Below are 25,478 nucleotides of genomic sequence, written 5' to 3'. Positions count from 1 at the left end.
CCAATCGAACGTTCAGAGTCCGCCTAGGCGCAACCTTCTCCAACACTTTTATTCAAGAAACTGGCGTACCCCTGGGGTGCATCCTCAGCACTTCCTTATTTGTCATCAAAATGAACTCCATAGGAAAAGTAATCCCAAAATCCATAATGTACTCAGTTTACGTAGACGACCTCCAAATAGCGCATGCACGTCTTCCAGCATACCTACTTGTGAGCGGCAAATACAAATAACAATAAATAAACTGGCTACCTGGGAAGATAGAAACGGATTTAGATTTTCCCCTCAGAAAACAGTAGCGGTTCTGTTCTCTTTGAGACGAGGCCTACAGGCCGACCCCACACTATATTTAAACCAAACCCCATTACCGTTCAAACAAGAGCACAAATTTCTAGGGATAACTTTCGATAAAAAACTCACTTTCTTGCCACATATAAACAGCTTAAAGAAAAAAGCTTCACAAGCCCTCAATGAGCTGAAAATACTATCAAGAAAACACTGGGGGTCTGATAGAGCTTCCCTGTTACATATATATCGTTCTCTGGTTCGCTCCAAGTTAGACTATGGGTCCATAGGATATGGCTCAGCAAGACCGTCCTACATAAAACGACTCGATCCTGTCCACAATCTTGGTTTAAGGCTGTCTTCCGGTGCTTACAGAACTTCCCCAATAGCAAGTCTGTATGTGGAAACTAATGAACCTTCCTTAGAAGATCGAAGAACTGCACTAACTTGTACATACATCCTAAAAATCCTTTCACAGCCCAAACATCTCTGTTACCCAATTGTCACGAAATGCCCATCCCGAATCCTCTTCAACAACAAGCCCCATGCGATTAAGCCGTTGCTCTTGCGCTTCGAAGAAAAATGTCAAACTCTGAACATACTAAATGAAATAAAAAATATTGCCCCAAGACACGAAGCACTTCCACCGTGGTACACTCTCCCCACAGTGTGTGACGTCACACTAACACGCCTCAGTAAAACCTGTACGCCACACGACCATATAATACAAGAATATCTAGCACTACAAGAAAAATACAGAAATTACACTGCATTTTATACTGACGGGTCAAAAACTCATGTTCATGTAGGAAGCGCAGTAATACAAGGAAAAAATGAAAATGCAGTACGACTGCCCTCATGTGCTACAGTTTTCACCGCGGAGTGTTATGCCATTTGTGTTGCGGTACAGAAAATAGCAAATGAAAACATGAAAAAGAGCATCATTTATACAGATTCACTGAGCGTCCTTAGAGCATTAAACTCCAAAAATGCCACGGAGCCACTGATTGGAAGCATCATACACAATATAGTAAAGGTCACAGCACAAAAACATGTTATAAAATTCTGCTGGGTTCCCAGTCACGTTGGCATTAAGGATAAAGAGAGAGCCGACACGTGTGCTGCACAAGCCAGAGCCATGGAGGTGAAACATGTGGGCTTGCCTCCGAGGGATTACATGAAGTTAGTGCATAGCAAACTAAGAGCCAAATGGCAAGCTTCTCTGGAAAATGAAAGAAACAACAAGCTGCATACTGTAAAGCCTATTTTGAAAGAATGGAAATCATGCCGTCATAAAGAACGTTTTATCGAAGTAATTTTATGTCGTTTACGCATAGGCCACACACACATCACCCATAACTTCTTATTAACAAAAAAAGACAAACCTGTGTGTCAAATGTGTGGTGAGGAGCTCACAGTGAATCACATTTTAATCTCTGGTTCGCATCTCGAAGAACTTCGAAAAAAAATTTTTTTACGGTATTTTACAATGAACACATTCCATTTCATCCCGCATTGCTTTTAGGCGAGCAAACACTCGTCGAGTTTTCACTTGTTTGTAAGTTTCTAAAGAAAGCCAATGTTTTAAATTTAATATAATGTAACTTCTATACACTTAACATAACATCATCTAACCTTGTGTTTGGCGCATGATAGCCATAGTTGCTTATGCGCCATAAAACCCCATATAACTAACTAACTAGTTGTGGCTGGCTATTCGTGCGTGCTTTCTGTTTTATATACAACACTGGCGTGGCGATGGAGGAGTACCGCTACCCGCCTTTGGTGTTCGCCTAGGGTGCCTCCAAACTGCAGAAACTACGCCTTGAACAAGCGGCAATTAGTAAAGGGGCTGCACTGACAAGAAACGTTCGCCCGGAGTGTGGTTCGGGCCCTCACTCTCGCCCTCAGACCGTGCCCTCCCACACCCTCGTCTTCACGAATTTTCATACGCCGATCCTCCCTCACCCTCATCTCACGGGTGAAATACTAATGAGGTGAGGTTGAGGACGCCCTCGTGAGAATGCCCAGGTCTGGTTCTAGGGCGTCCGGAGGCGTGCTTTCTGCGTTTTCAGACGCGCAGTAGTGTTTCAGATCCGCGACGTCAACAGGACCACATGCTTGCCTACCGGAGCAATCTTCGAGCTCGTATGAAAAGTTAGACCTCTGAATGACCCTGCAGGGTCCAACCGCGCCATTTACTGCAACTTCAAATCACAGGCCTTTTGAGGAACTGCGTGTGCGTCAAGTATTAAATTTAGGTTACGGGCTACCCTCTCCGTGATTTTAGCAGTGGGTGATTTACCGGAATACGTGTGTGGTGAATTTTCAGAGGTTTACAGAAATCTGGAACTGGGTCAGAAAACCAATCCTCCTGAACGTCTCATGCAGGCATCCGCGGACTATCAGTGAGTTGTGCTTGCTCAGGGGAAGCAATTCTCTACCCTTTTGTTAAAGTGTTTGGTGCCAACCAACAAAATTTGTGTCTCTGAGGGCTTATAGAAAAAGGACCAATGGTGTCACATTCCACTTCCTGCCATGGTGTTGGACTCTGAATTGCCTGCATTTTACCTAGCGGCTAACAATCACACGCGGGTTGCCTTTTGGCAATCGAAACAAGATCTAGCGTTTCTTAAAACATCGTGTTTCATTCCGGGCCATGTTAGCGTACAGCACAGCCTATCATTCGTCTCTTCGCCTGCGGAATGACCGGTTAGCGTTGATGAAGATCTTACGGAACCAGCGCATAACGACGACGCGAAAGAGGGAATCAGTCCTGTCGTTTGCCTGAGGAACGTACCGAAGCAGGAGACCATCCACTCCGAGCTGGTAGGAGTCGTTTGCTAGCAGCCTGCTGCATTTATCTCGGCCATGACGTGCCAGATTCCTTGACACCTTACCGCAGAACCTGTCTTCCTGCTCCGTTGTGGTATGATTCTCCTGGGTTATCCTCGTGTCCAAGCATGAATCCATGGTCACATGTCTTGCAGCGACCAAAGTAGCCTCTTCCTATTCCAACTGCTTGTCTTGCACCAGCGGTGCTTGTGAAAGTGTACGGCGTCGAAGTTCGTGTCGCACTTCTGGCACTGGGTAGTGTAATCGTAATCCTGCAAGGTTAGCGCCCATCGAGCAAGTCGTTGTGCGGGATTCGGAAACACCTGCAACCAAGGTATCTCATAGTGATCTGTCTCGATTACAAAATGCTCGATTATCTAGAAACCTGTTGAGCTTCTTGACTGCAGCAACATTTTCTTAGCATTCTTTTTTGTTTTTGTGTAGTTCCGCTCGGAACGTATCAGTGTGTGGCTTGCGAACGCGAAAGGACGCAGAACGCCTGCACCCTGTTATAGAAGTACCGCTGCTAGGCGATCATCGCTGTCATCTGTTTACAACGCGAATGGACTGTTGAGATCGGCAGCTGGAGAGATGCACTCTCTGCAATCGCTTTCATTAGCGCGCTAAAAGCAGGTTGATGCTGGGTACCCCAGCGACGTCTGTCTTTTTCTGGGTCAGTTGATTGAGCGGACGGATGATACCACCGCAATGAGCAATGAACTGACCGTGAAAGGGTACCATGCCAAGAAATCGCTGCAGTTTTTTTTACGTTTTGAGGCAGTGGGTATTACAAAATCGCACGTAGCTTCGCTGCTTTTCGTAGCAGAGAGCTATTATCGAAGATGACACGATGCACGTTGATGTTCCCACTGGCCATCTGAATCATTTTGTGGTAGATAGAAAGGCCTGCAGCCTGTGGCTGACCCGCAATGCACCGAACACCGTCGCTGAATTTACCAGCGAAGAAGCCATCGAGAAACCTTTGGAAGCATGAGCCCGCGATTTGACTTGGAGCGATTTCACTTGGAGCACTTGGAGCCCAGCTGCGGGATGTCATCCACGAAAGTGTACAGAAAGAGCTTCGTCGTCTGTTACCATCTTCCAACCAGCCTGATGTTGTGACCCTTGATGAAATCGTCCCCGAAGAAGTGCAGCACGCGCTTGGATCCTCGTCACCTTCACCTCCAGCTGAAGCTCCAGCCTTAACCTATGCTGCTGCAGTACATAGTCTTTAGTCGCAACGACACAGCCGAAGTCCTCCTCTCCGACATGAACCAGGTGTTCCTGAATGGCGCTCCCCTGCCGCCACTCGCCAAACCTATGAACGACGCCCATGCCCCAGTAAATGCGACCAATGCAGGACTTCCGTCAACAGGCCTCTATGCTTCCATTGCGCTGGATCCGGACATATTATTCGTCATTGCTCGTACCGCTGTATCGGTCTTCGTGGCTTTGCCTTTGACGCACCACGACCACGCTTCGGCCAGCATCCGCAAGAAGTCGACGAGTGCCTTCGTCGAGAGGAGTATGCGCCGAACAGCCTTTCGCGCTGACCATCGCCGTCAGCCTTACGTTTTGCGTCGACACGCCGCAGCTACGCAGCCGTGATACCAGGAAGATCTCCGAGCCCCCGTTGAGGAAACTAAAGACAGCAACCTCCGTAGGTGAGGTTGCTGACGAGCGAAACGCCGAAGATCGTCCAAGTGCCACGCCGCATGAAGTTGCCACCCCCTAGACGCCTACTCCGCATACAATGAAATTCTCGACCAGGACGCGAACCGCCTTCAAAACAACGTCGCCAGTCAGAAAAGCTTCGGCGACATGCCCTGCCCACGATTCATACTCCCGACGAAGCCGTGACCCGACACCTAGGACTGCATACAACGGAAGAGCCGGCGCATGTGCCTTAGAAGTAGTTATCGACGGCTGATTACTCGCTGATCCATTCATCACCGATTAGCCGGCGATCAATGAAACATTCGCGGCGGAGCTCAGGAAAGGCACGACTGCTTGGGAGGGCCCACAAATTCCCACCGCAGCGGGGCCCCCTCATTACGCCGTCAGGACGATGCACAGCGCGAGTTACAGTTGAGGGACGCACCTATCCTGCGACATTCGTTGCGCTAGAGCAATGTTCCCGTGAAGTGGTCCTGTGCATGGATTTCCTTAATGAGCATTGCCCCGCCGCGGTGGGTCAGTGGTTACGGCGCTCGGCTGCTTATCCGAAAGACTAGAGTTCGATCCCGGCTGTGGCCGTGGAATTTCGATGAAGGCGAAATTCTAGAGGCCCATGTACTGTGCGATGTCAATGCACCTTAAAGAACCCCAGGCGGTCGAAATTTCCGGAGCCCTTCACTACGGCGTCTCTCATAGCCTGAGTTGGCATGTAGTAGTTCGGAGAAAGACCAAGTGCCTTAATTCATCGAGGCAACGAAGAACGCTGCTAGCCCCTGTGTACTGTGCATGCAGCAATGAATATGCAGTGTTTGGTACGTGCCAGTTACGCAGGTAGCACAGGGACGGCTAACCCCAAGCGGTGGTGACTCACCATCAGCTATCTGCGTTTGGCCCTGTGCTTAATAATTGAAGCGGATCCATTCAGAGGAGCTTGTTTTGTTAAGTCGCAGACACAGGGTATAACCTGCACCCCCAGGAGCTTGCCTCCATTCACAGAAACTTGGAATGATGACAGACTTGGGCGAAAGGTCAATTGAGTGTGCCCGCGATAACGTGTCAACCTAAAACCTTGTGCACGAGAAAGCGAACATGGCGTGATAAAGTGAATTCAAAAATGCAAAAAGAAAGCCACCGCAGCCGAATAACAATTTTTTTTTTTTATGGATGCCTTTTCTTCAATAAATTTTCCCCGCAGGGAGGCGTCTGCAGCATGCAGGCGTTGGTGAGTGGCGACACCACGGGGTTAACCCGAGCATCCGCAGGGACATTCCCGCAGGGGGATGATGGTGAACAATGCGTCACCACGGACCCGAGCATCCGCGCTTAGCCGTGCGTGGCATCGCCGTGTCCGGGGAAAAGGGAATCCTGGTGGTTGAGCCGATGCCGAGCGTTTGGACCCTTGAGGCCCCTCGGCGGAGGCAACACACCACTTTGGCCCCAGCTTCCTGTAGACGGCACCTCCGGCCTGACCCGACCGGGGGAAATCGGCAGTCACCTTTTCCTGTTCTCCTCTCCATCTTTCACTGTCCTATCTCCTTTCTTACAACTTTCCTGTATCCTCCTCTCTTCTTCATTTTTTCCTCTTTTTCCTGGTGGCGAGGGTTAACCGTGTGTGACCAACTACCCTGGGTTGAGTCATATTAGGTTATAGTTAAGGTGTACAGCTGGCGTGGGCAGGACTTTCTTTCAAGTTCCTGTCGCGTCCCCGTGTTGGACTCCGTGGTGGGTGGCTGGCACCATGACCGAAAAACATCAATTTTTTATGGCTCCCCCCCCTTTCCAAACTTGATCGCTCTCTCAAAAGAGTGCGGAACGAAGCATCAGACTTTTTTTCGAAAAAGAAACCTACATTCTCAAAGTTTCATGTGATACATAGCAACAGTGACCAAAAGCAAGCTCGAATAATATCCCCATTTCTTGTAACCAAATGTTTAACAGATACCTTAGGGCCTGGCTACAAGGTATCCAAAATGTCCAGCGGCGACCTACTCCTCGAACTCCGTGAGAGCATCCAATGCTCGAAACTCTCAAACATTGCTTCCATAGGGGACATCTCTGTCTCCGTGACTCCCCACCGATCTCTTAACACAGTTAAAGGCGTTATCTCAGAAGCTGACTTCATCCATCTAACAGAAACCGAAATGCTTGAAGGACTTTCTGATCAAAATGTAATTGACGTGCACAGAATCAAAATCCGCAAAGACAACAAAGAAATAGACACCAAACACATGGTCCTCACGTTTAACACCAGCAGTTTGCCCGAAACAATCGATGTTGGATACCTGAAAATCACCGTCAGACACTACATACCCAATCCCCGCCGCTGTTTTAACTGTCAGAAGTTTGGCCACGGCTCACAGAGTTGCCGCGGCCGCAAAACCTGCGCGAAATGCGCTTCGAAGGACCACCCTTCTGAGGAATGCGACGCAGCCCTACGCTGCGCGAATTGTGAAGGAGATCACGCTGCATACTCCAGGGCGTGTCCGTCCTGGAAAAAGGAAAAAGAAATCATCACCATTAAGACCAAAGAAAACATTTCATTCAAAGAAGCGAGGAGGCGTTTTGCGCTTACCAACACATTCTCCTTCACAGCGAAACCTAACTTCGCGGATGTGGTGCGCGGGGGCGTAGCACCACACAGCGCTCCGGCACCTGCCGCGTCCACTTCCACCGCGCCTGTGGCAGTGCCATCCACGCCCCAGGCAGAGACAGCGAAAGCTGCTCTGCCAACTACAAGCCAGGGAGTGCCGGCCCACAAGTCAGCATCCCGCAGGACTTCCCCCCGTCGGGGGAGGCCTGACACCCACACACCCGCGGCTTCTTCGCGGTCGTCCAGCACCTCTTCCGAGGTGATGCACCAAACTCCCAGCCCGCCTGCTCTACAGCGGCGGAACAGCTCTCTTGAGCGGAAAAAGGCAGGGCTACCATAACGGCCCCAGAACATAAGTAAACCTCTCGTTGCTCCTACCCCAAAACATAAACATGGCTTTTCTAGTTCAGTGGAACTGTAGAGGAATATTGAGAAATTACGATGACATAAAAAACATTTTAGGGTCAATGTCACCCGTAGCCTTATTTCTCCAGGAAACCAATCTAGGTCCGCAACATATGAACATCCTGAAGCATTATAAAACTTTTAGACGAGATCGTGAACAGGCAAATAGACTCTCTGGAGGCGTCGCGATTGTCGTGCAAAGAGGCGTCCCTGCTCGAGAAATCGCACTCAAAACGAAGCTTGAAGCTGTTGCGGTCAGTGTCGTCAGCCATAAAACAATTTCTCTCTGTTCTGTATATATTCCTCCACATTCTACATTAACAGTCCCCGATTTACAAGAACTTATCAATGAACTTCCAGAACCGTATCTAGTAGTTGGGGACTTTAACGCTCACTCCCCCTTTTGGGGAAGCGAGCACTGTGACTCTAGGGGTCAAATAATCGAAGATTTTATCCTCACAAACAATGTATGTCTTTTAAATACAGGAAAAGCCACCTACTGCTCCCCTGCCTCGGGGAAAATGACCTTTTTAGATTTGTCTTTTAGCGCACCTTCTGTTTTTAATGATTTTAAATGGGATGTCATTGACAACCCATATGGCAGCGATCACCTCCCTATACTAATCACTTTAACATCCCCACCCGAAATAATCCCCACAAGGCCACGGCGCTGGAAGCTTCACCTCGCCGACTGGTCACTTTTTAGAGCAAAGGCAAATTTAGAAAATATACTTTTAGATAATCTCTCCATCGACCAGATAAATGAAAAGTTCACTAATTGTATCATAACTGCCGCACTCACAGCTATTCCACAGTCGTCGGGAGTGGTGCAACAAAATCATAAAATATGGTGGACAAAAGAGTGCAAGGAAGCAAAAAAAGTACAAAACAGAGCTTGGGGTAAATTTCGCCGGTATCCGACACATGAAAATCTCGTTAATTTTAAGAAGGCAAGAGCTAAAGCTCGGTACGTCCGTCGGAGTGCCGAGAAAGCATCATGGCAGAGTTATGTTTCATCCATTAACAGTCAGATGACATCTAAAAAAATGTGGGAGCAGGTTCGCAAATTAAACGGTAGCTTTTCACCATTCACAATTCCGCTTTTAACAACACCCGGCACACAAACAAGCATAGAAGAACAGGCAGACATACTAGGGGAACATTTCGCTGCAGTTTCAAGTTCATCTCACTATACACAGTCTTTTTTAAAATACAAAAACACAGCTGAAAAACAGAGGCTCCCAACAAGTGGAGGCGCAAATGAAAAATACAATAGTCTAATTACCCTCCAAGAAATCAATACAGTACTATCTACCGGCAAAAAAACTGCACCAGGACCCGACGAAATACACTATGAAATGCTTGCGCATCTTTCCGAGCCAGCCGTGAACGCACTTTTAAGATTCTTTAACACAATATTCATGTCTGGGAAAATACCGGAAGTCTGGAAGAAAGCTATTATTGTACCGCTTCTTAAGCCTAGTAAACCCCCAACTTCTCCTAGCAGTTATAGACCCATAGCCCTGACTAGTTGCCTTGCCAAATCCTTCGAAAGTGTCCTAAATATAAGACTAACCTTTGTTCTTCAATCTGGTGAACTTCTTGATATCCATCAGTGTGGATTTAAAAAGGGATGCTGCACTACAGACCACCTAGTCCGCCTTGAAAATACAGTCAGATAAGCTTTTATACACAAGCAACACTGTCTTAGCGTATTTTTTGATTTAGAAAAAGCATATGATACTACCTGGAGGTTCGGAATCCTCCAGGACTTAGCTGAACTTGGCATCCGTGGCAGAATGCTGAACTCCATTAAAGACTTTTTATCTAACCGTTCATTTAATGTCCGTCTAGGCTCAACCCTTTCAAGGGATTTTATTCAGGAAAATGGAGTGCCTCAAGGGTGTATTTTAAGCACAACTCTTTTTATTGTAAAAATGAATTCTCTTAACAAAATTATACCAAGGTCCATAACATATTCAGTCTATGTCGACGATCTTCAGATAGCGTGCACATCTTCCAATATATCCACATGTGAAAGACAAGTACAACTTACAATCAACAAACTGGCAACATGGGCAGACAAGAATGGTTTCCAGTTCTCACCACAGAAAACAGTAGCCTTACTTTTTTCACTCAAACGAGGCTTGCAAACAGATCCCACATTACACCTAAACCAAACCAAACTGCCTTTAAAAAAAGAACACAAGTTTCTAGGCATCACCTTCGATAAAAAGCTTACTTTCCTGCCTCACATAAACGCACTAAAGAAGAAAGCGTTGCTATCACTGAACATACTTAAAGTCCTTTCACGCAAACACTGGGGTTCTGATCGGGTATGCCTTCTACAGATTTATCGCTCTGTAGTACGTTCCGTTTTAGATTATGCCTGCATAGTGTATGGATCAGCAAGGCCGTCGTACTTGAAGCGACTGGACCCTGTGCACAATATGGGTTTGCGTCTTTCAACTGGTGCTTACAGGACATCACCCATAAAAAGCCTTTACGTAGAAACCAATGAACCACCACTTGCAGACAGACGAACAATGCTCACATGCTCATACATCTTAAAGATCCGTTCCCAGCCTAAACACATCTGTTACCCACTCGTTACAAAATGTCCATCTCGAACACTATTTACCAACAAACGTCTAGCAATCAGACCACTTCTTCTCCGCTTTGAAGAGAAATGCCAAGAACTAGACATAATGAACATATTACCTAATATTGCCCGCAAACCTGATCCACTCCCGCCTTGGTACTACCTACCATCTGTGTGCGACTTCACATTAACACAATTTCGGAAAAAAACATACACCACATGAACAGATATTACAAGGATATTTAGCACTCAAGGAAAAATACAGAGAATACGAAGCATTTTATACCGATGGATCAAAATCGGCGCACTACGAGGGAAGTGCTGTAGTTCAGAATAATTGGGAAAAAATAGTACGGCTACCTGAGTGTACATCCATTTTCACCGCCGAGGGTTACGCAGTCTTGGTGGCTGTAGAAAAAATAATAAATGAGAACATTCAGAACAGTATCATTTACACTGATTCTCTGAGCATACTAACCTCACTTCACCATAGCAATGCAGTGATGCCACTAATCGGGGATATGATACATAACATAACGAGCGCCACAATACAGGGACAAGACATAAAATTTTGCTGGGTTCCCAGCCACATTGGAATCGCTGGCAATGAGAAAGCAGATGAATATGCTGGAAAAGCTCGCAACAAAGAAATAAAGAAAGTGAACATTCCCTACAAAGATGGCATGAAGTTAGTACAGTTTAAGCTCAGAGATAAATGGCAGTCTGAGTGGAATATTGAACGAAATAATAAGCTCCACTTAGTAAAACCATTTATAGAAGAATGGAAGTCATGCTCCCACCAAAAACGTTTCATCGAAGTTATTTTATGCCGCCTCCGTATTGGACAGACACATCTCACACACAACTTCCTACTTACAAAAGAAGACAAACCTGTTTGTGAAAAGTGCGGAGATGATCTAACAATAAACCACATATTATTCTCATGTACAGAACTCGAATCACTAAGAAAAAAACATTTTACTACCTTTTACAAAGAACACATTCCTTTTCATCCAGCATTGATATTAGGCAAAGATGCACTTGTCAGTATACCCTGTGTTTTTAGCTTTTTAAGGGAAGCCAGTATTCTTCATCAACTCTAATCTACTCACCCTGTGCTTCGCTACATACAATTATACACCTCAGCCACTTTCTCAATCACGAGAAGGAGGCTGAGGTCTTTATCTGAGTTGTTGGGAGCCTCGAAATCCTTGCCGAGCCAAGGATGTCTGCGGAGGTAACCCAACCTTCAAAAGTTTCTGCTATCAGACATTTTTTAAAATTCTTGTCTTTCTTCAGCTAGTTAGTAAAAATAACTTTTAGGCCCTTTACACCACCGTTTTTATCCACTTTGTTTTCAAACTCTGCTCAAGCATATTTTTCCATACCTTGTTCTTGGCGCATGATAGCCTTAGCTGCTTATGCGCCAATAAACCCAACACAACACAACTCTTCAATAAATTATCGCCCTCATAAAAGAGGGCGGACCAATGTCACTGCGCTGTTCCTGCAAAAAAAAATCTTCTCCAGATACGACGTCGCACATAGTAAGGTAGCAGAAAAACAAGCAAGAATAATCTCTCCTTTCATAATTTCTAATTCTCTCACAGAATCATTGGGCCTTAGTTACAAGGTTTAGAAGCTGGCCAACGGAGACCTACAGCTCCATATGAACATAAAAGTATAGTATTCTAAGCTCTCAAGCATAATAATATTTGAAGAAATACCTGTTTTCGTTAGTGCCCGTAGATCCCTGAACACTGCCAAAGGCGTGATTTCATAACAAGATTCTCTCACCCTGACTGAAGTAGAAATACTGGAGGGCCTGTAAGACCAGAATGTCACTCATGTCGAGTGCATAAAAATAAAAAAAAGATTAATATGAAACACCAACAAGCACATACTTCTCACTTTCACGTCAGCCAACTCCCTGGCACCAAAAAAGTAGGTTGTATTAAGCAGTAGTCAGACCATACATCCCCAATCCTCGACGGTGTTTCAAGTGCCAGAGATTTGGGCATGGATCCCAGAGTTGTGTCCGCAAAACCTCCGCCAAATGTGCATCTAATGAACATGAATCCGATGCCTGCAACGCAGTACCAAAGTGCGCTAACTGTGAAGGGGACCACCCCGCGCATTCTAGGCTATGCCTACCTTGGAAGAAAGAGAAGGAACCATTAAAACCAAAGAAAATATAACATTCCGGGAAGCACGGAAACAATTTGTGCAAACTCGGGGAACATTCTTGTTCACAGGAAAAACAAATTTCGCCGATGTGGTGCAACGGGGCGGGGCACCACACCAGACTTCTGCACCTGCCTAGGCCACACGGTGAGCCTGCGGCAGGCCCATGCGTACCCAAGGTAGACGCAGCGAAGGCTGCCCTGCCACGCTCGAAAAAGTGCCCGCAAGGCCTCCCCCAGTCGGGAGAGGCCTACAAACAGTATACCCGTCGGTTCTCCACGGCGCTGCACAGCCTCCGGTGAGCTGATGGACGTAATACTGAGCTCCGCAGCTGCGGCGGCGGAGCCCTCTTGGCCGAAAAACGAGAAAAATCCCAATAACTGGCCCTAAAGAAATAGGGAACTAGGTTATCGAATTATATCACAAAACAATCAATGGTTTTCGCGATATAGTACAACGGTAGAAGATTATTTAATAACTTATATAACAACAAAGAAATTTTAGCCACATTCTCATGTGTGGCCTTATGTGCACAGGAACCAAACTTAGGTCCCCAACACACAAATTTACTCAAGAAACAGTCTTTCACCACCACCCAGAGAAGCCAAGCCGGCTCTGAGGCGGCGTTGCCATCAATGTAAGAAATGATGTCCCAGCTCGTGAGCTTATACTAAAAACCAAATTTGAAGCTGTACCAGCCACACTGCTCACACACAGAACCATAACAATGTGTTTTATATATCTTAACCCACACCGAACAAAAACAATGCATAAAATGTAACATCTTTGAGCAACTACCAGAGCCTTTTCTGGTAGTTGGCGATTTTAACGCACATTCATCCTTCTGGGGAAGTGAAAAAACGGACACCCGGGGGTGAAGTTATAGAGACCTTTATTCTCAGCAATAATGTTTGTCTGTTGAACTCCGGTAAAACCACATACTGCGCCTCATACACAGAGAAAATGAGCTGTTTACATTTGCCTTTTACGTCTCCCTCTGCTTTTAGCGATTTTAAATGGAATGTAATTGACAGTCATTATGGCGGCGATCACCTCCCCATAATAGTCAGTTTAATACGTTCACAGGAAGTCATCCCACCACAATCGCGACGTTTTCAGCTTCCTTTATCCGACTGGCAACTTTTTAGAGCAGCAGCCGAATTAGAAAAAAGTAGTTTTACAAAATCTGGACATCAATGAGATGTATTAAAAGTTCACAAATGGTATCTTAGCTGCCGCACACTTAGGTATTCCTAAGTTTTCGGGAATTGCGCGATGAAACCGCAAAGTGTGGTGGACACATGATTGTAAGGGTGCGCAAAAAGCGACAAAATAAAGCCTGGGGTATTTTTCGCAGGTACCCTACACAAGAGAAAGCCGTAAATTTAAAAAAAACACTAACTAAAGCTTGGCGCGCCCTTATTAGTGCGGAGAAAGTGTAATGTAGAGCATCCATAAAAAGTCGAATCAAATGTAGAAAAATTTGGGAGCAGGTAAGAAAATGACAGCTTCTCACAATTCACGATTTCGCTTTTAACAGCACATAGTATACAAACAAGTATAAGAGAACAGGCAGACATATTGTGACGAAGAAATATTGTCACGTTACAATATTAACGGAGCACTCCGCTGCAGTTCCTTGTTCGTCGCATTATACCCAGTGATTTCTAGAAGACAAAAATATAGCCGAAAAGCAAACACCCCCCCAAGAGGAAGTACTAACGAACAATACAATAGATTTATTACCCTCTAGGAAATCAATAGAGTACTGTCTACAGCAAAACAACTGCTTCAGGACACCACCAAATACACTATGAAATACTGGCCAATCTTTCTTAGCCTGCCTAGAGGCACTCTTCAGATTCTATGAAAACGTTTTGGTACCAGGAAAAATACCCGAAGCCTGGAAAAAAGGTCTCAATACAAGTTCCCGTTCAATTCTGGGAACTTCTTCACAGCCATCAGTGTGGTTTCAAAAAGGGAAGCTCCACTATAGATCACCTGGTCCAAGAATAATGTACGAGAAGGTTTTGTTCATAAACAACGCTGTCTTGATGTACTTTCTTTTATTTAGAGAAGGCAAATCACAGAAACTGGAAATTTAGAATTCAAGACCTTGCCGATCTTGGCATTCGAGGCAGAATGGTGAACTGACGAACAGCATCCTTATCTAACCGTTCATTCCACGTACGCCTAGCTACAATTTAAAAATTCGTTCACTACCTAAACGCATCTGTATGCAAATAGTCACAAAGTACCAATCACGAAGATCATTTAAAACAAACCGCAGACTACTAGGCCACAGCTTTTTGCGTTTTGAAGAGATGGGCGAAACCTCGGCGTGCTAGACACATTACCTGGCATTGCTCCAAGACGAGATCCACTACCTCCATGGTACCTTTTTCCTGCAGTCTCTTGTTCGACTCTTAGGCACTTGCGTAAAAAAAAAGAAACACTCTGCAGCAGCTTATGTACAAGAATTTCTTTGCAGTCGAGATAAAATACTGTACTTTCATACCTTGTATACAGGTGGCTCAAAAACAGATGTTTACGTTGGAAGCGCAGTGGCACAAGGCAACTGGAATGAAATAGTAAATTTTCCAGACTGCGTCAGTCTTCACGGCGGGCTTTCTTTAATCATTTTAGTAGTGACCATTTCTAAAATATCTCTCTGTCGGCGTCACTAAGTAGTGAAAATAATGCTTTAGGCCCTCTACGCCACCGATCACTTCATTTTATATAAAATTCATCAAAAAACTATTCGATTCCTTGTGCCCCAATGACCATCAGTGGGCAGAAGAGCCAGCCTTCAAGCTGGCCTCTTCTGCCTGACGTTATCGGGGTAGGTGACGCGCGGGGAGGTGTGTCGTCCTAATCCGTTGCAAGCTACTGCGACAACAATTTTTGAAATTAAAAAAATTATAGGGTTATATGGTTCATGCACACCTTTCAAATTTGACTCGGAATACCAACAAAGAACGCAACTACTGATCTGTTGCACTAGAATATGCTTATCGAAATCATTTCGGGTCCCTTGAATGCATGTCGTGCAAAAAATTGCTTCGATGCGACTTTGTCATTTTGAGAAGCATCGCAAACGTTTGCCGGTTTGTTTTAAGACTGCACTTTTAATTTTTCCACTTAAGCACACAAAAACTCACGCACAAGCACGCGCGCGCGCGGACGTGTGTGTGTCACCATTGTTCACCATAGTCACCATAGAAAGGTCACCATAGACTGAAAGTCTGGTGACCTTTCGTTGTAAATGTGCTCTCGTCTATGAACGTCACCTGTCCCCAATTCTGCACAGTCCACTCCTTATGCGATTTTGCGAATTGTAGACAGGCGGCTTAGCAGTGATCTGGAAGCGAAGGCGTAACTGTCCTGTCTTGAAGGCTTGCCCCGTGGAGGCGCTGTCGAAAAACTTCAACATCAGTGTTTAGCTCGAGCTCGTTTTTTATCTGCTCGGCTGTTAAAAAAGGTTTGTCTATGGCGGCTGCAATAATCAGTAGGTCTTCCTGCACGGTCGTGGGACGTGGCCGCGGACCGTGAGGTAGGTCCGAGAGTCTGCCTTCAGTGTCTTAGGCTTTCAAAACTCTGTTGACTGTCGAAAGCGGTCTCCCGGTAACCTCCGGAAATCTTCTCTGGGGAATTTCTTGGCAGTACGAAGCGATCATTCCGATCTTGTTGGCTTCCGACACTCGCGGCATGATTCTCTTTCCAAACAGAAGAGACGCAAACCGGTAGCTTAGCACCTACGCCGTAGAGGAATAGATTGCGCACGTGCAGCACCGCTGCCAGCCATCGTTTAAATTTCTTGAAGCTTTCATTTTTTCGATGCAGTGTTGTCAACAGTAAGAGTGGCTGATGTGTTGCACAAATCGACGCCTTGGGTAGTTATTCTCCGAGGTGGTGTTGAGCTCAGTGCTAGCGACGCTGGAGTTACCGCCGCAACTGAAGACGTGCCGTGCACATGTTGTCAGCCTCTGGAGACGGGTTCTCCGAAAGAAGTCAACAATACCGTTACGCACAGCTCTCCCCCGCAGATACCTGATGTGGCTTGCTGGGCCTGGTATGTGACCTGCATCCAGAGGTGGCCTGTTTTCGTCGGGGTCAGTTGCATCGTCGTCTTCCTCATCCGGCAAGGGGTCGTCCAAAGAGATGTTGTGCAGTGTAGCACACGCTCCGATAATGAAGGCCGCTCGGTCCGGCTCGTATTGGAGCGTCCGTTACCTTTGCAGGCACTTTGAGCGGCCCTTCAGCACGCCGATGACGCTCTCGACGGCGGATCGCGTGGAGATGTGTGCTGCGTAAAATAACCTCTCGGAAGAGGCCGCACTGGGTGGGCCTGGCACAGGTGTGAAAAACCAGGGCTCCAAAGGGTAGCCACTGTCCCCTGCATAACCAGAAGTGACGCGCAGTTAAGCGCGGTCTTTTTCATCGCCGATCTCAAGACCACTCATACAATGGAAGATTCGTACTATGCAGCTCACAGTCAAGCTTTTCTGAACGTGAGAGTCATCGCAGTGGGGACAATGCATGATTTAGATGTTTAAGGGAGAACCGTTGTAAGTAGAGCGTTGGAACTTTAACCCTTTATAACCGACGCGCTATTTCGAATACGACCGCAGTATCATACAGTCGCCTGCCTGCTGTCTTGGTTTCTTTGGCTGTTAATCTACATTTTAACAAAGCCTATATGTGTTGTTTCAGCTGGAGTAATTAACACAACGACGACAATACACGCTAGGTGTGCGTATCGTATTGTGACATGCTTTTGTGAGCGCAACCGCCATGCCTCATTTTTGCAGCTTCCGCACATAAGTATATGTAACCGAGGCCAGGGCTTTCTCGCTTCTCACCATGAAGAAACTCTCAGTCTTCATTCATTCATTCATTCATTCATTCATTCATTCATTCATTCATTCATTCATTCGTTGTTATTTGCAGAATTTCTTTCAAAATACAAAACATTCGCTGTACCCTTACCCATCAGCTGGTAAAGGGTCCGTGTGACGGAGGGCACAAATTCTTAGAGCCGAGCAGGAAAGTAATTAAGAAATACAAAAATATTTCTGGACACACACACACACACACACAGCATAGGCAATTCAATAACATTGAGTCACAATTTTATTTAAACATTACAATAGTTTCCAAAATGTATTTATTTGGAGCTGAACTAATGTCATAGGCTTGCCTAGTGTGTACCGGCGAAGAATTCCAAATCAGGGCTCCGTTAAATTCCATGACCCTTTTTCCGTGCACATTATGAGATGGAGGCAGGTTAAAATTATGATTAGCTGCAGCTCGCGTATTTCGTCATGGGAGTTTAAACAAAGCTATGGGAAGATGCTCATTGGTCTCTAATATGCTGTGTATATTGTGTGTGCAATTTTTAATTCACATCATGCATTAAACGGCAGCACATAGACAGAATTATACAGGGATCTTCTGGATTGACAGATACTTGAAAATGTAATAATTTGTAAAGCGCGTTTTCGCAGACAACTTATGGGTTCGAGATAAGTGTTGAAAGAGGCACCCCAAGACTCAGTGTAGTATGAGAGGTGACTATGAAAGAAGGAAAACTAAAGAATGCGTATAATGGGATATGCGAAACCATAACCAGTTTTAAGTAGAACATAAGCTAATAATGCGACAAGGGTGGCTAGTTGGTGTTTCATTTTTAGATCTGTATTAGATATGCGCTGACTCTAAAAGGAACAAGACGATGCAGGACTGAACGAAGTGTAGTCTTGTATCGTCAAGTCCTGTATATTATTGTTCTTTTTATACTCGGCGCACTTCTAATACAGATCTAAAAAGTAGAACCTAGCATCTGTGTGCGAGCTTCGAATAGAGGTAATGCGTGTTTTCCAGTGCATGCCCGACTCAAATCAAATCCGTAATTATTTGTACCAGCCAACTTCTAGTTTTGTGCCGCGTAATGATATGTGCAGTTTCTCAGTATTCAGTTGCTTTTTTCTGGAATGAAAAACTGTTTACTTAATCTTGTTGAGATTAATGGTTAACTGATTGGACGTGAACAACGTAAACACATTTTCTAACTCTGCATTTATTGCATCCCGTATTTCGTCAGTATTACGTCACATAGACACAAGCGCAATATCGTCAGCATGCATTAAAGGCTCCAGCAGGCCTTGCTCCTCCTCATGGCGCAGCCACGAATAGTTCCACGAAAAGGCGTCGTGGTCCGAACCCGGGCAGCTCGGTCGACAGAAATGGTTTCCATGTTAGAGTCACAGACCTGAGAGAAAGCAGGCACAGTACAAGCTTAGTTGGCAAATTTCGCCGTCGAGGCCCGAGCTTGCAGTCGAACATATTCGGTCAAAAATGGAGAGGGAAGCGTACTATCATTTTGTTTAGGGCGTAGTAGCCCTTGCGGCTGCAGAAGACTGCCGTGTGTGGAGCAATGCCTCGCGGCGCCTTGATGGCGATGAGTGTGCCATCCACACAACCAGTGACGCCAGGGATGCTGCCGTGGCGCAGGTAGCCCTCCTTCGCTGCCGCTTTCTCTTCCTGGCTCGCCGAAAAGCGAGCCCATCCCTCCCGCGACCCCACTTTGACTATTGCTGCCGACACGAGCCACACATATTTTCTGACCGTGGGCTGGGCTATGCCGGCGTTGGCTTCATTGCTCACGGCGCCTTGGATCCCGTCGGTGGCGAAAAAGCGCAGTGCACAACACCTGCCGCCGACATGTCAGAACAGCCTTCGTTTACCCTCCTACTGGGTTGCTCACGGGGAAGCCCACGTATGGCGAAGTATATAGCCGTCATTGTCGCCCTCAAATGGTTTGAGACCACTTTTTTCCCTCTCAGAACATTTGGTCAGTCAGCACAACAGCTGTCGCTGTACTGCCAGCGCACTCGCCCGCGCACCTCCTAATTCATAGGTGAGTTGGTCGCAGAGCCACCGTGCAGTCTCCTTCCTCAGTCGAAACTGGCCTCGAAACAACTCGTCCTACAAGTCAGAACAGTCTTCGTCTGGTAAGAAGGTATGCGGAACTATGGCGATAGGTCATTTGATATGATAAAAGCAGCAAAGCCCTCATAGTCTGGCAGAAGCCACGGATGCAAAGAGGCTGTCGTGCACAGCATAACACTTCGATAGCTTAGACCACTGCATTGCACTCCTCCAGAAATTCTTTATTCACGGATCCTGCACAGATTGCAGAGGCATATGGAGACTTTCCTCGCTTCTGTGAACTATATAAACGGTCAGTCTGTCTATCCTCTCGAAAAATCTGGCCGTGTGTATAACCTCTGGTAACAATTTCTGGAATGTTACCGGCGTGGATATGGCAGCAGAGGGATGGTTGCTGAACATCTGTACTGCGAGTTTAACAGAAGGTATAAAATGAAAAGTCAGATTAAAGTGTCGAGAACTTAAGCTTTGGAATAGACCGAGTTTGCAGTTCTCGATCCCTGTCATAATCCTGTCGTATGTACGAGCTCTTCATTGTGTCACTGCGTACCTGAAGTCGTACTTTAAAAACATAATGCGCAATAACTTGATCAAGTGTGGTGCATTGAAAATAACGAAAGTGCTTCGCCATTGACACTTAGATACAGATTTTGCAGGGGCTACAAGTTTTGAAATCAAAAACAGTTTGGTTCCCCTGATGACAAACCACATCCACAGGCTGGAATCCAGCTCCAACCAACATTTCGTAGCGTGTGAAAATAAGGTCATGCAGAACAGTTGCAGGTGCTCCCATATCTGCAAAGAAATAGCCAAGAGACTGCTCCCACGGCGTGCATACTCCCTTGGCAATGAACACAAGTGCCTTTTTCGCAAGATTTCGTCCTTGTACTGCAAAAGAATTGCCAAGATTCTGCTTCACCGGCGTGCATATTCCCTTGGCCATGGACACAAGTGCCTTGTTTGCAAGATTTGGACCTTGCACTGCAAAGAAATAGCTAAGAGGCTGTTTTCACGGCATGCATATTTCCTTCACCACGGACACAATTGCCTTGTTTGCAAGATTTGGACCTTCGACTGCAAAGAAATAGCCAAGAAGCTGCTTCCATGGTGTGCGTAATCCCTCAGCCATGGACAAAAGTGTCTGGTTTGCAAGATTTGGACCTTGCACCGCAATGGAATAGCCAAGAGGCTGCTTTCACGGCATGCATATTCACTTGGCCATGGACACAAGTGCCTTGTTTGCAAGATTTGGACCTTGCACTGCAAAGAAATAGCCAAGAGGCTGCTTCCACGGCGTGCATATTCCCTTGACCATGAACACAAGTGCCTTGTTTGCAAGATTTGGACCTTGCACTCCAAAGAAATAGCCAAGAGGCTGCTTTCACGGCATGCATACATGCATTCTCTTGACCATGAACACAAGTGCCTTGTTTGCAAGATTCGGACCTTGCACTGCAAAGAAATAGCCAAGAGGCTGCTTCAACGGCGTGCATATTCCCTTGACCATGGACACAAGTGCCATGTTTGCAAGATTTCGACCTTCGACTGCAAAGAAATAGCCAAGAAGCTACTTTCACGGCGTGTATATTCCCTCAGCCATGGAAACAAGTGTCTTGTTTGCGAAATTTGGACCTTGCACTGCAAAGAAATATCCAAGAGGCTGCTTCCACGGCGTGCATATTTCCTTGACCATTGACACAAATGTCTGGTTTGCAAGGTTTCTACCTTGCACTGCACTGTACTCTTCAAGGCCTTCAATTGTGTCGGACACTGATTTGTACGAAAGCTCCTTTGAAACATGCATTTCATCAAATATTATAGTGCAAGCACTATCTTGCCGTGCAAAAGACTGCCGTTTCTTTATCAAATTAAAAACTTCAGGGTAAACCCCGACCCTGAGTTGCACGCGTGCAAGCCACAGCTGCAGAGACCTAACAAATGGAAGTTTAAGGAGTGTCCTTCAATATTTTGTAGCCTTTTGGGCTGAGGAAGTACAAGCCCGAGGCAAAGGCTTTGTTTTGGCTTGTCCATGGACGGCCAAACTTGCACACATTGCGCATCTTCAACGGGGCTTCAACAAAAGCAGCAGCAGCTGGGATAAATGCTAACGCGGGCTTTCTACCAATTCGGCAGTGGTCTTCGTGTGACTGCGCTTAAGCAGTAGACCTTTTAGCCTTTTATTGCGGTTACGTAGCTGCCTGCGCTTGGCTCGAAGTTTTTCAAGAGGCCGCCTTTCAGTGATGGGGCTGGTGGAAGATCCTGCAGGGTAGGGAATTGACTGAAGAGCAATGAGTTGCTACGTCTAGTTAGTCATAGCTGTATTATCTGGCAGCACCAAGAAGTACCCAATACTGTGAAAATGTGGCAAAAATCACTAATCTGTATCAGAAAGAGGCGAACCGTTGAGCTGAGCTCCTAGTGACGGGTGAGCAGTCTGCGACAATGCTGTGAGCTCCCCTGCCATGCCAGGTTCTAGAGATGAAGCGCTGGCTATAGTGCTTGGTCCTGCATATGCGTGGCCAACAGCTATCATAGAATATAACGAACCAAATCGAGCGACAGCACAGTTCGGAAAGTAAAGCCAGAAACCCAAAAATGCACATATAATAACTAAGCCTCACCCGCAGAGTTAACACTAACACGGAACCATCACCAGGCCACTGGTGTGAGCACGAGCCTGGTTCAGCGTAGAACAGGCACGATAGTCATGCAAAGCGCACAGTCAAGGAAGGTAGTATATTTCTCAGCCATAATTCCCTGGGCGGTTCCAACAGATTCGAAATAATAATCACCTTGGAAGGCTTGCTGCGTCTGGGACAACAGGCCTAGGATGTACACCTTGGCAGCAGGTTCACCGAAGACAGCTACTGTCATAGGAAGCAGTCCAATTGGCTTTCAGTTATCCCCGTTTACGAAAGACGTATGCCAGTTTGCATGAAACCCTGCTGACCTGGTTCTCCTGCACGGCACACTGACGCCGAAGCAAGACTGTGCAGAGTCCATATGAATGAATGAATGAATGAATGAATGAATGAATGAATGAATGAATGAATGAATCTTTATTTGGACAGAAATACAGAAAGTCTGTCGAGGAGGCTGACAAAAAGGCAACGAATGCCTGACTAAGTGCCAGTCCCTGTTCTGTCCCCTTTCTCGGGGCTGTGTTCGGTTGAAGTGTCAGAAATTGCATTATTAGTGCGAAGAGAAAGGATAACTTCTTAAACGGCCCATTTCTTAATTTATGCGCTATACGCTTATACGCTTATAATTATACGCTTAATTTATACGCTTTGCCAGACGTGCTGTGGCAGACAGCTGTCGATAAGGAATTGCTTTGTAAGCTCCCGCCACTGGCCGCAAACCGAAACAAGGTCTGCAACGACGCGCTGCATATGCACCACACACAGGGGGCTCAATAAGAGCGTTCCAAACGAATAAAAAATTCGGCATAATGTTATGCTAAAAGAATTTACTTATTTAACAAAACCTGGCTTTAAAATATTCATTTTTTTGTTGTTGTTGTATAGCACTTTAATCTCTGCTTTAGTATTTCTGGATATGAGTGATTTTCCCCGCACATTCTGACTGTGCTGCAGTCGCGCTAAATCGTTTTTTGGGCCCAGCGTTCGCCACCATTATGCAGGGCACCTCTGGCGGGCGTCGTGGGAAATATTGCCGAACGGCAGTGAGAGCCGCAGGCGGTGTTTGGCGCGTCGTCTGCTACAATGCGCCCTGTATTGCGGGGAAGTGGGCTTGAATTTTGCACCGCGACCGCAAAACGTTGATTGGAGAAACGTTTGTGACTAAATAAAAGACTGCCGATAAGCTTATCAGCAGTTTTTATCCCGTCCCAGCAACAGTAGCAAAGCCTTCTCGTGCCTGGTGAAGTTGAAACCTACAAATAACACTGGGGAGAAAATGCATGCCTCGTAATATTTAAAGCTTTATGCTACTGCTGCAGCACTACAATCCGCAAATATTTTAAATTTTTGGCGTCTTGCTGAGTAGCTGTTAATGTATGTTGGCAAAAGAGAGCTGTTGTCTGCTGAAATCGCGGCGCAACGAAAATTAATCGGAGCGGAATAATACTAACAGAGGGGCTGCTCCCTCTTAAGTCTCATATTTTAGCTTCGTACAGATTGAAGTAGACGGTGAGGTAGGCTCATCAGCATTTGAAAACAACCCCTAATGTTTAAGTGGATCTCTGGCTTCATCTTCGCGCAGCTTTATGCAGTTTTTAGGCCAGTATTCATATCAGTTCATAGGTCGCCGTAGCAAAGAGTGTCGTTCCCGCTAAGTTTCAAGTATGGCTGGCATATCGAAGCAGAATTTCTTGAGTAGTGTATGTGGACAGTTTAGTCAGCCGCCTTTCGATCCACCTCTAAGCTTTCCATCATGGCTTTCGGATGAGCGCTAAAAGCGTAGTTTTTTCCCGGTGTACTGTGGCATTACACCTTTCCGGTTGCGAAATTTTTATGATGAAGATTACCTATAGACGTAAACGGTCAGGTCCCCCCGCTGGCTGACGCCGAGTGGAACTGCTTTGGCGAGTCATCCGGCCATTAAGACTAAAAGAACGCTGCCGAGTCACAACTGCAACCCAAAATGTGTACCTGCCTGCCTAGGGCGAGAGCGCTGCTGCGTCTGGTCATTTAAATGTTTTCTGCGTGTGGGCTACACTTAACCGAAATGTCGAGAGTGCGGGACAAAGACAGACTTGTAGATTTGTGTTTCAGAGAATGCTCACCGCGATGAAGAATCCTCACAGATGCGCACTACTGCAGCTACGACTTCTCTGAAAGGACTCTTAGACTCTACTCTAGGACGACTCTTCCACAACATTTAAACTTCGACCCTACTATATGAGCAACTAATATTCAGCATTGGTAAACGAGTGCTGTCATGTGGTGAGATCTCGGTGGACCGGAATATCGGCGCTGAATAGGCGAGAAAAACTACGGAGATAATGTCTAAGTTTAATATGAATACTGTAGGAAGGTACTGGCGCAATTATAAAAACAAAAAACAGGAAAAGAAAATGCCATATTTTACTTCGCATATGCACAAAAAGCAAGAAAATAAGAGGCTTAGTCAGAACATGAAAAAGAAACAGGTTCACGAATATAGTTTTCTTGTAATAAGCTCAAGCAAAAAAGGAATTGAAAAAAAAAATAGAATCACAAATAAGGCAATCTTGAACCGACGGTGAAGCGAGGCGCGCAACGTTGCAGCCCGTCTCGACGCAAGCGCGGCTGTAGGTCGTACTTCATGGCCTAGTAGCGCGTAGCATCGCCGCCGGCATCTACCACAGCTCTCATCCTGCCAGGAAGGACTTTGTAGAGTGAAGCGCACAGGTCATCATTGGCCCTTAATTCTTCCCAACGCTCTTGGACAAGTGTCCACAAATGGTCTGCCGACAAACTATGCAGGTTTTTACCCGACGATGCAACTTTAATGTTCCCCCATAGGTTCTCGATGAATTTGAGGTCTGGTGATTGCGGAGGCCAATCCATCCCGACAATTCCCCAGTTCTGCCGATACGAGGCAACCTTTTTGGAAGTGTGTATTGGGGAGCGGTCGCGTTGAAGAACGAAGTCCATATCAGGGAGCAGGTCGTGTACGAAAAATGGCAAAGCCACATTGTCCAGTATAGAGGAGTAACCCTTCGACGTGAATCGCCCGGGTATTCAGACGAGAGGGCTAAGGCCATCCTTCATGAGGGCCCCCTACAGTCAAAGAGGTCTTTCCACTTGCGACAACTCGTCGTATCAGTTGCGGCATATACCTGTAAGAAAGATGGAGTGCAGCTGCTATATTCTTGTTTACTTTAATGCCGTGAAAAAAAAAAAAACTTTCTAGTGTCGTAGAAGAGGTAATTGTCTTTTGTTACAACGCACTTGTTTGATGTGATAACATGTAAATTTGTTATATGCATACATTTGCTATGAGAAT

At 46.0% G+C, this 25,478-nt stretch overlaps 1 pseudogene; it reads right to left on the bottom strand.

Moving 5' to 3' along the window:
- Positions 1 to 16,804: 16,804 nt before the first annotated feature.
- LOC149344503 (uncharacterized) lies at positions 16,805 to 22,236 on the bottom strand (annotated as a pseudogene).
- Positions 22,237 to 25,478: the final 3,242 nt, after the last annotated feature.

This window comes from Amblyomma mixtum, chromosome 5 (genome assembly GCF_055824585.1).
Source record: "Amblyomma mixtum isolate Tamu chromosome 5, ASM5582458v1, whole genome shotgun sequence".
Classification (NCBI taxonomy): domain Eukaryota; kingdom Metazoa; phylum Arthropoda; class Arachnida; order Ixodida; family Ixodidae; genus Amblyomma; species Amblyomma mixtum.
This window is presented reverse-complemented; position numbering and strand designations above follow the sequence as displayed.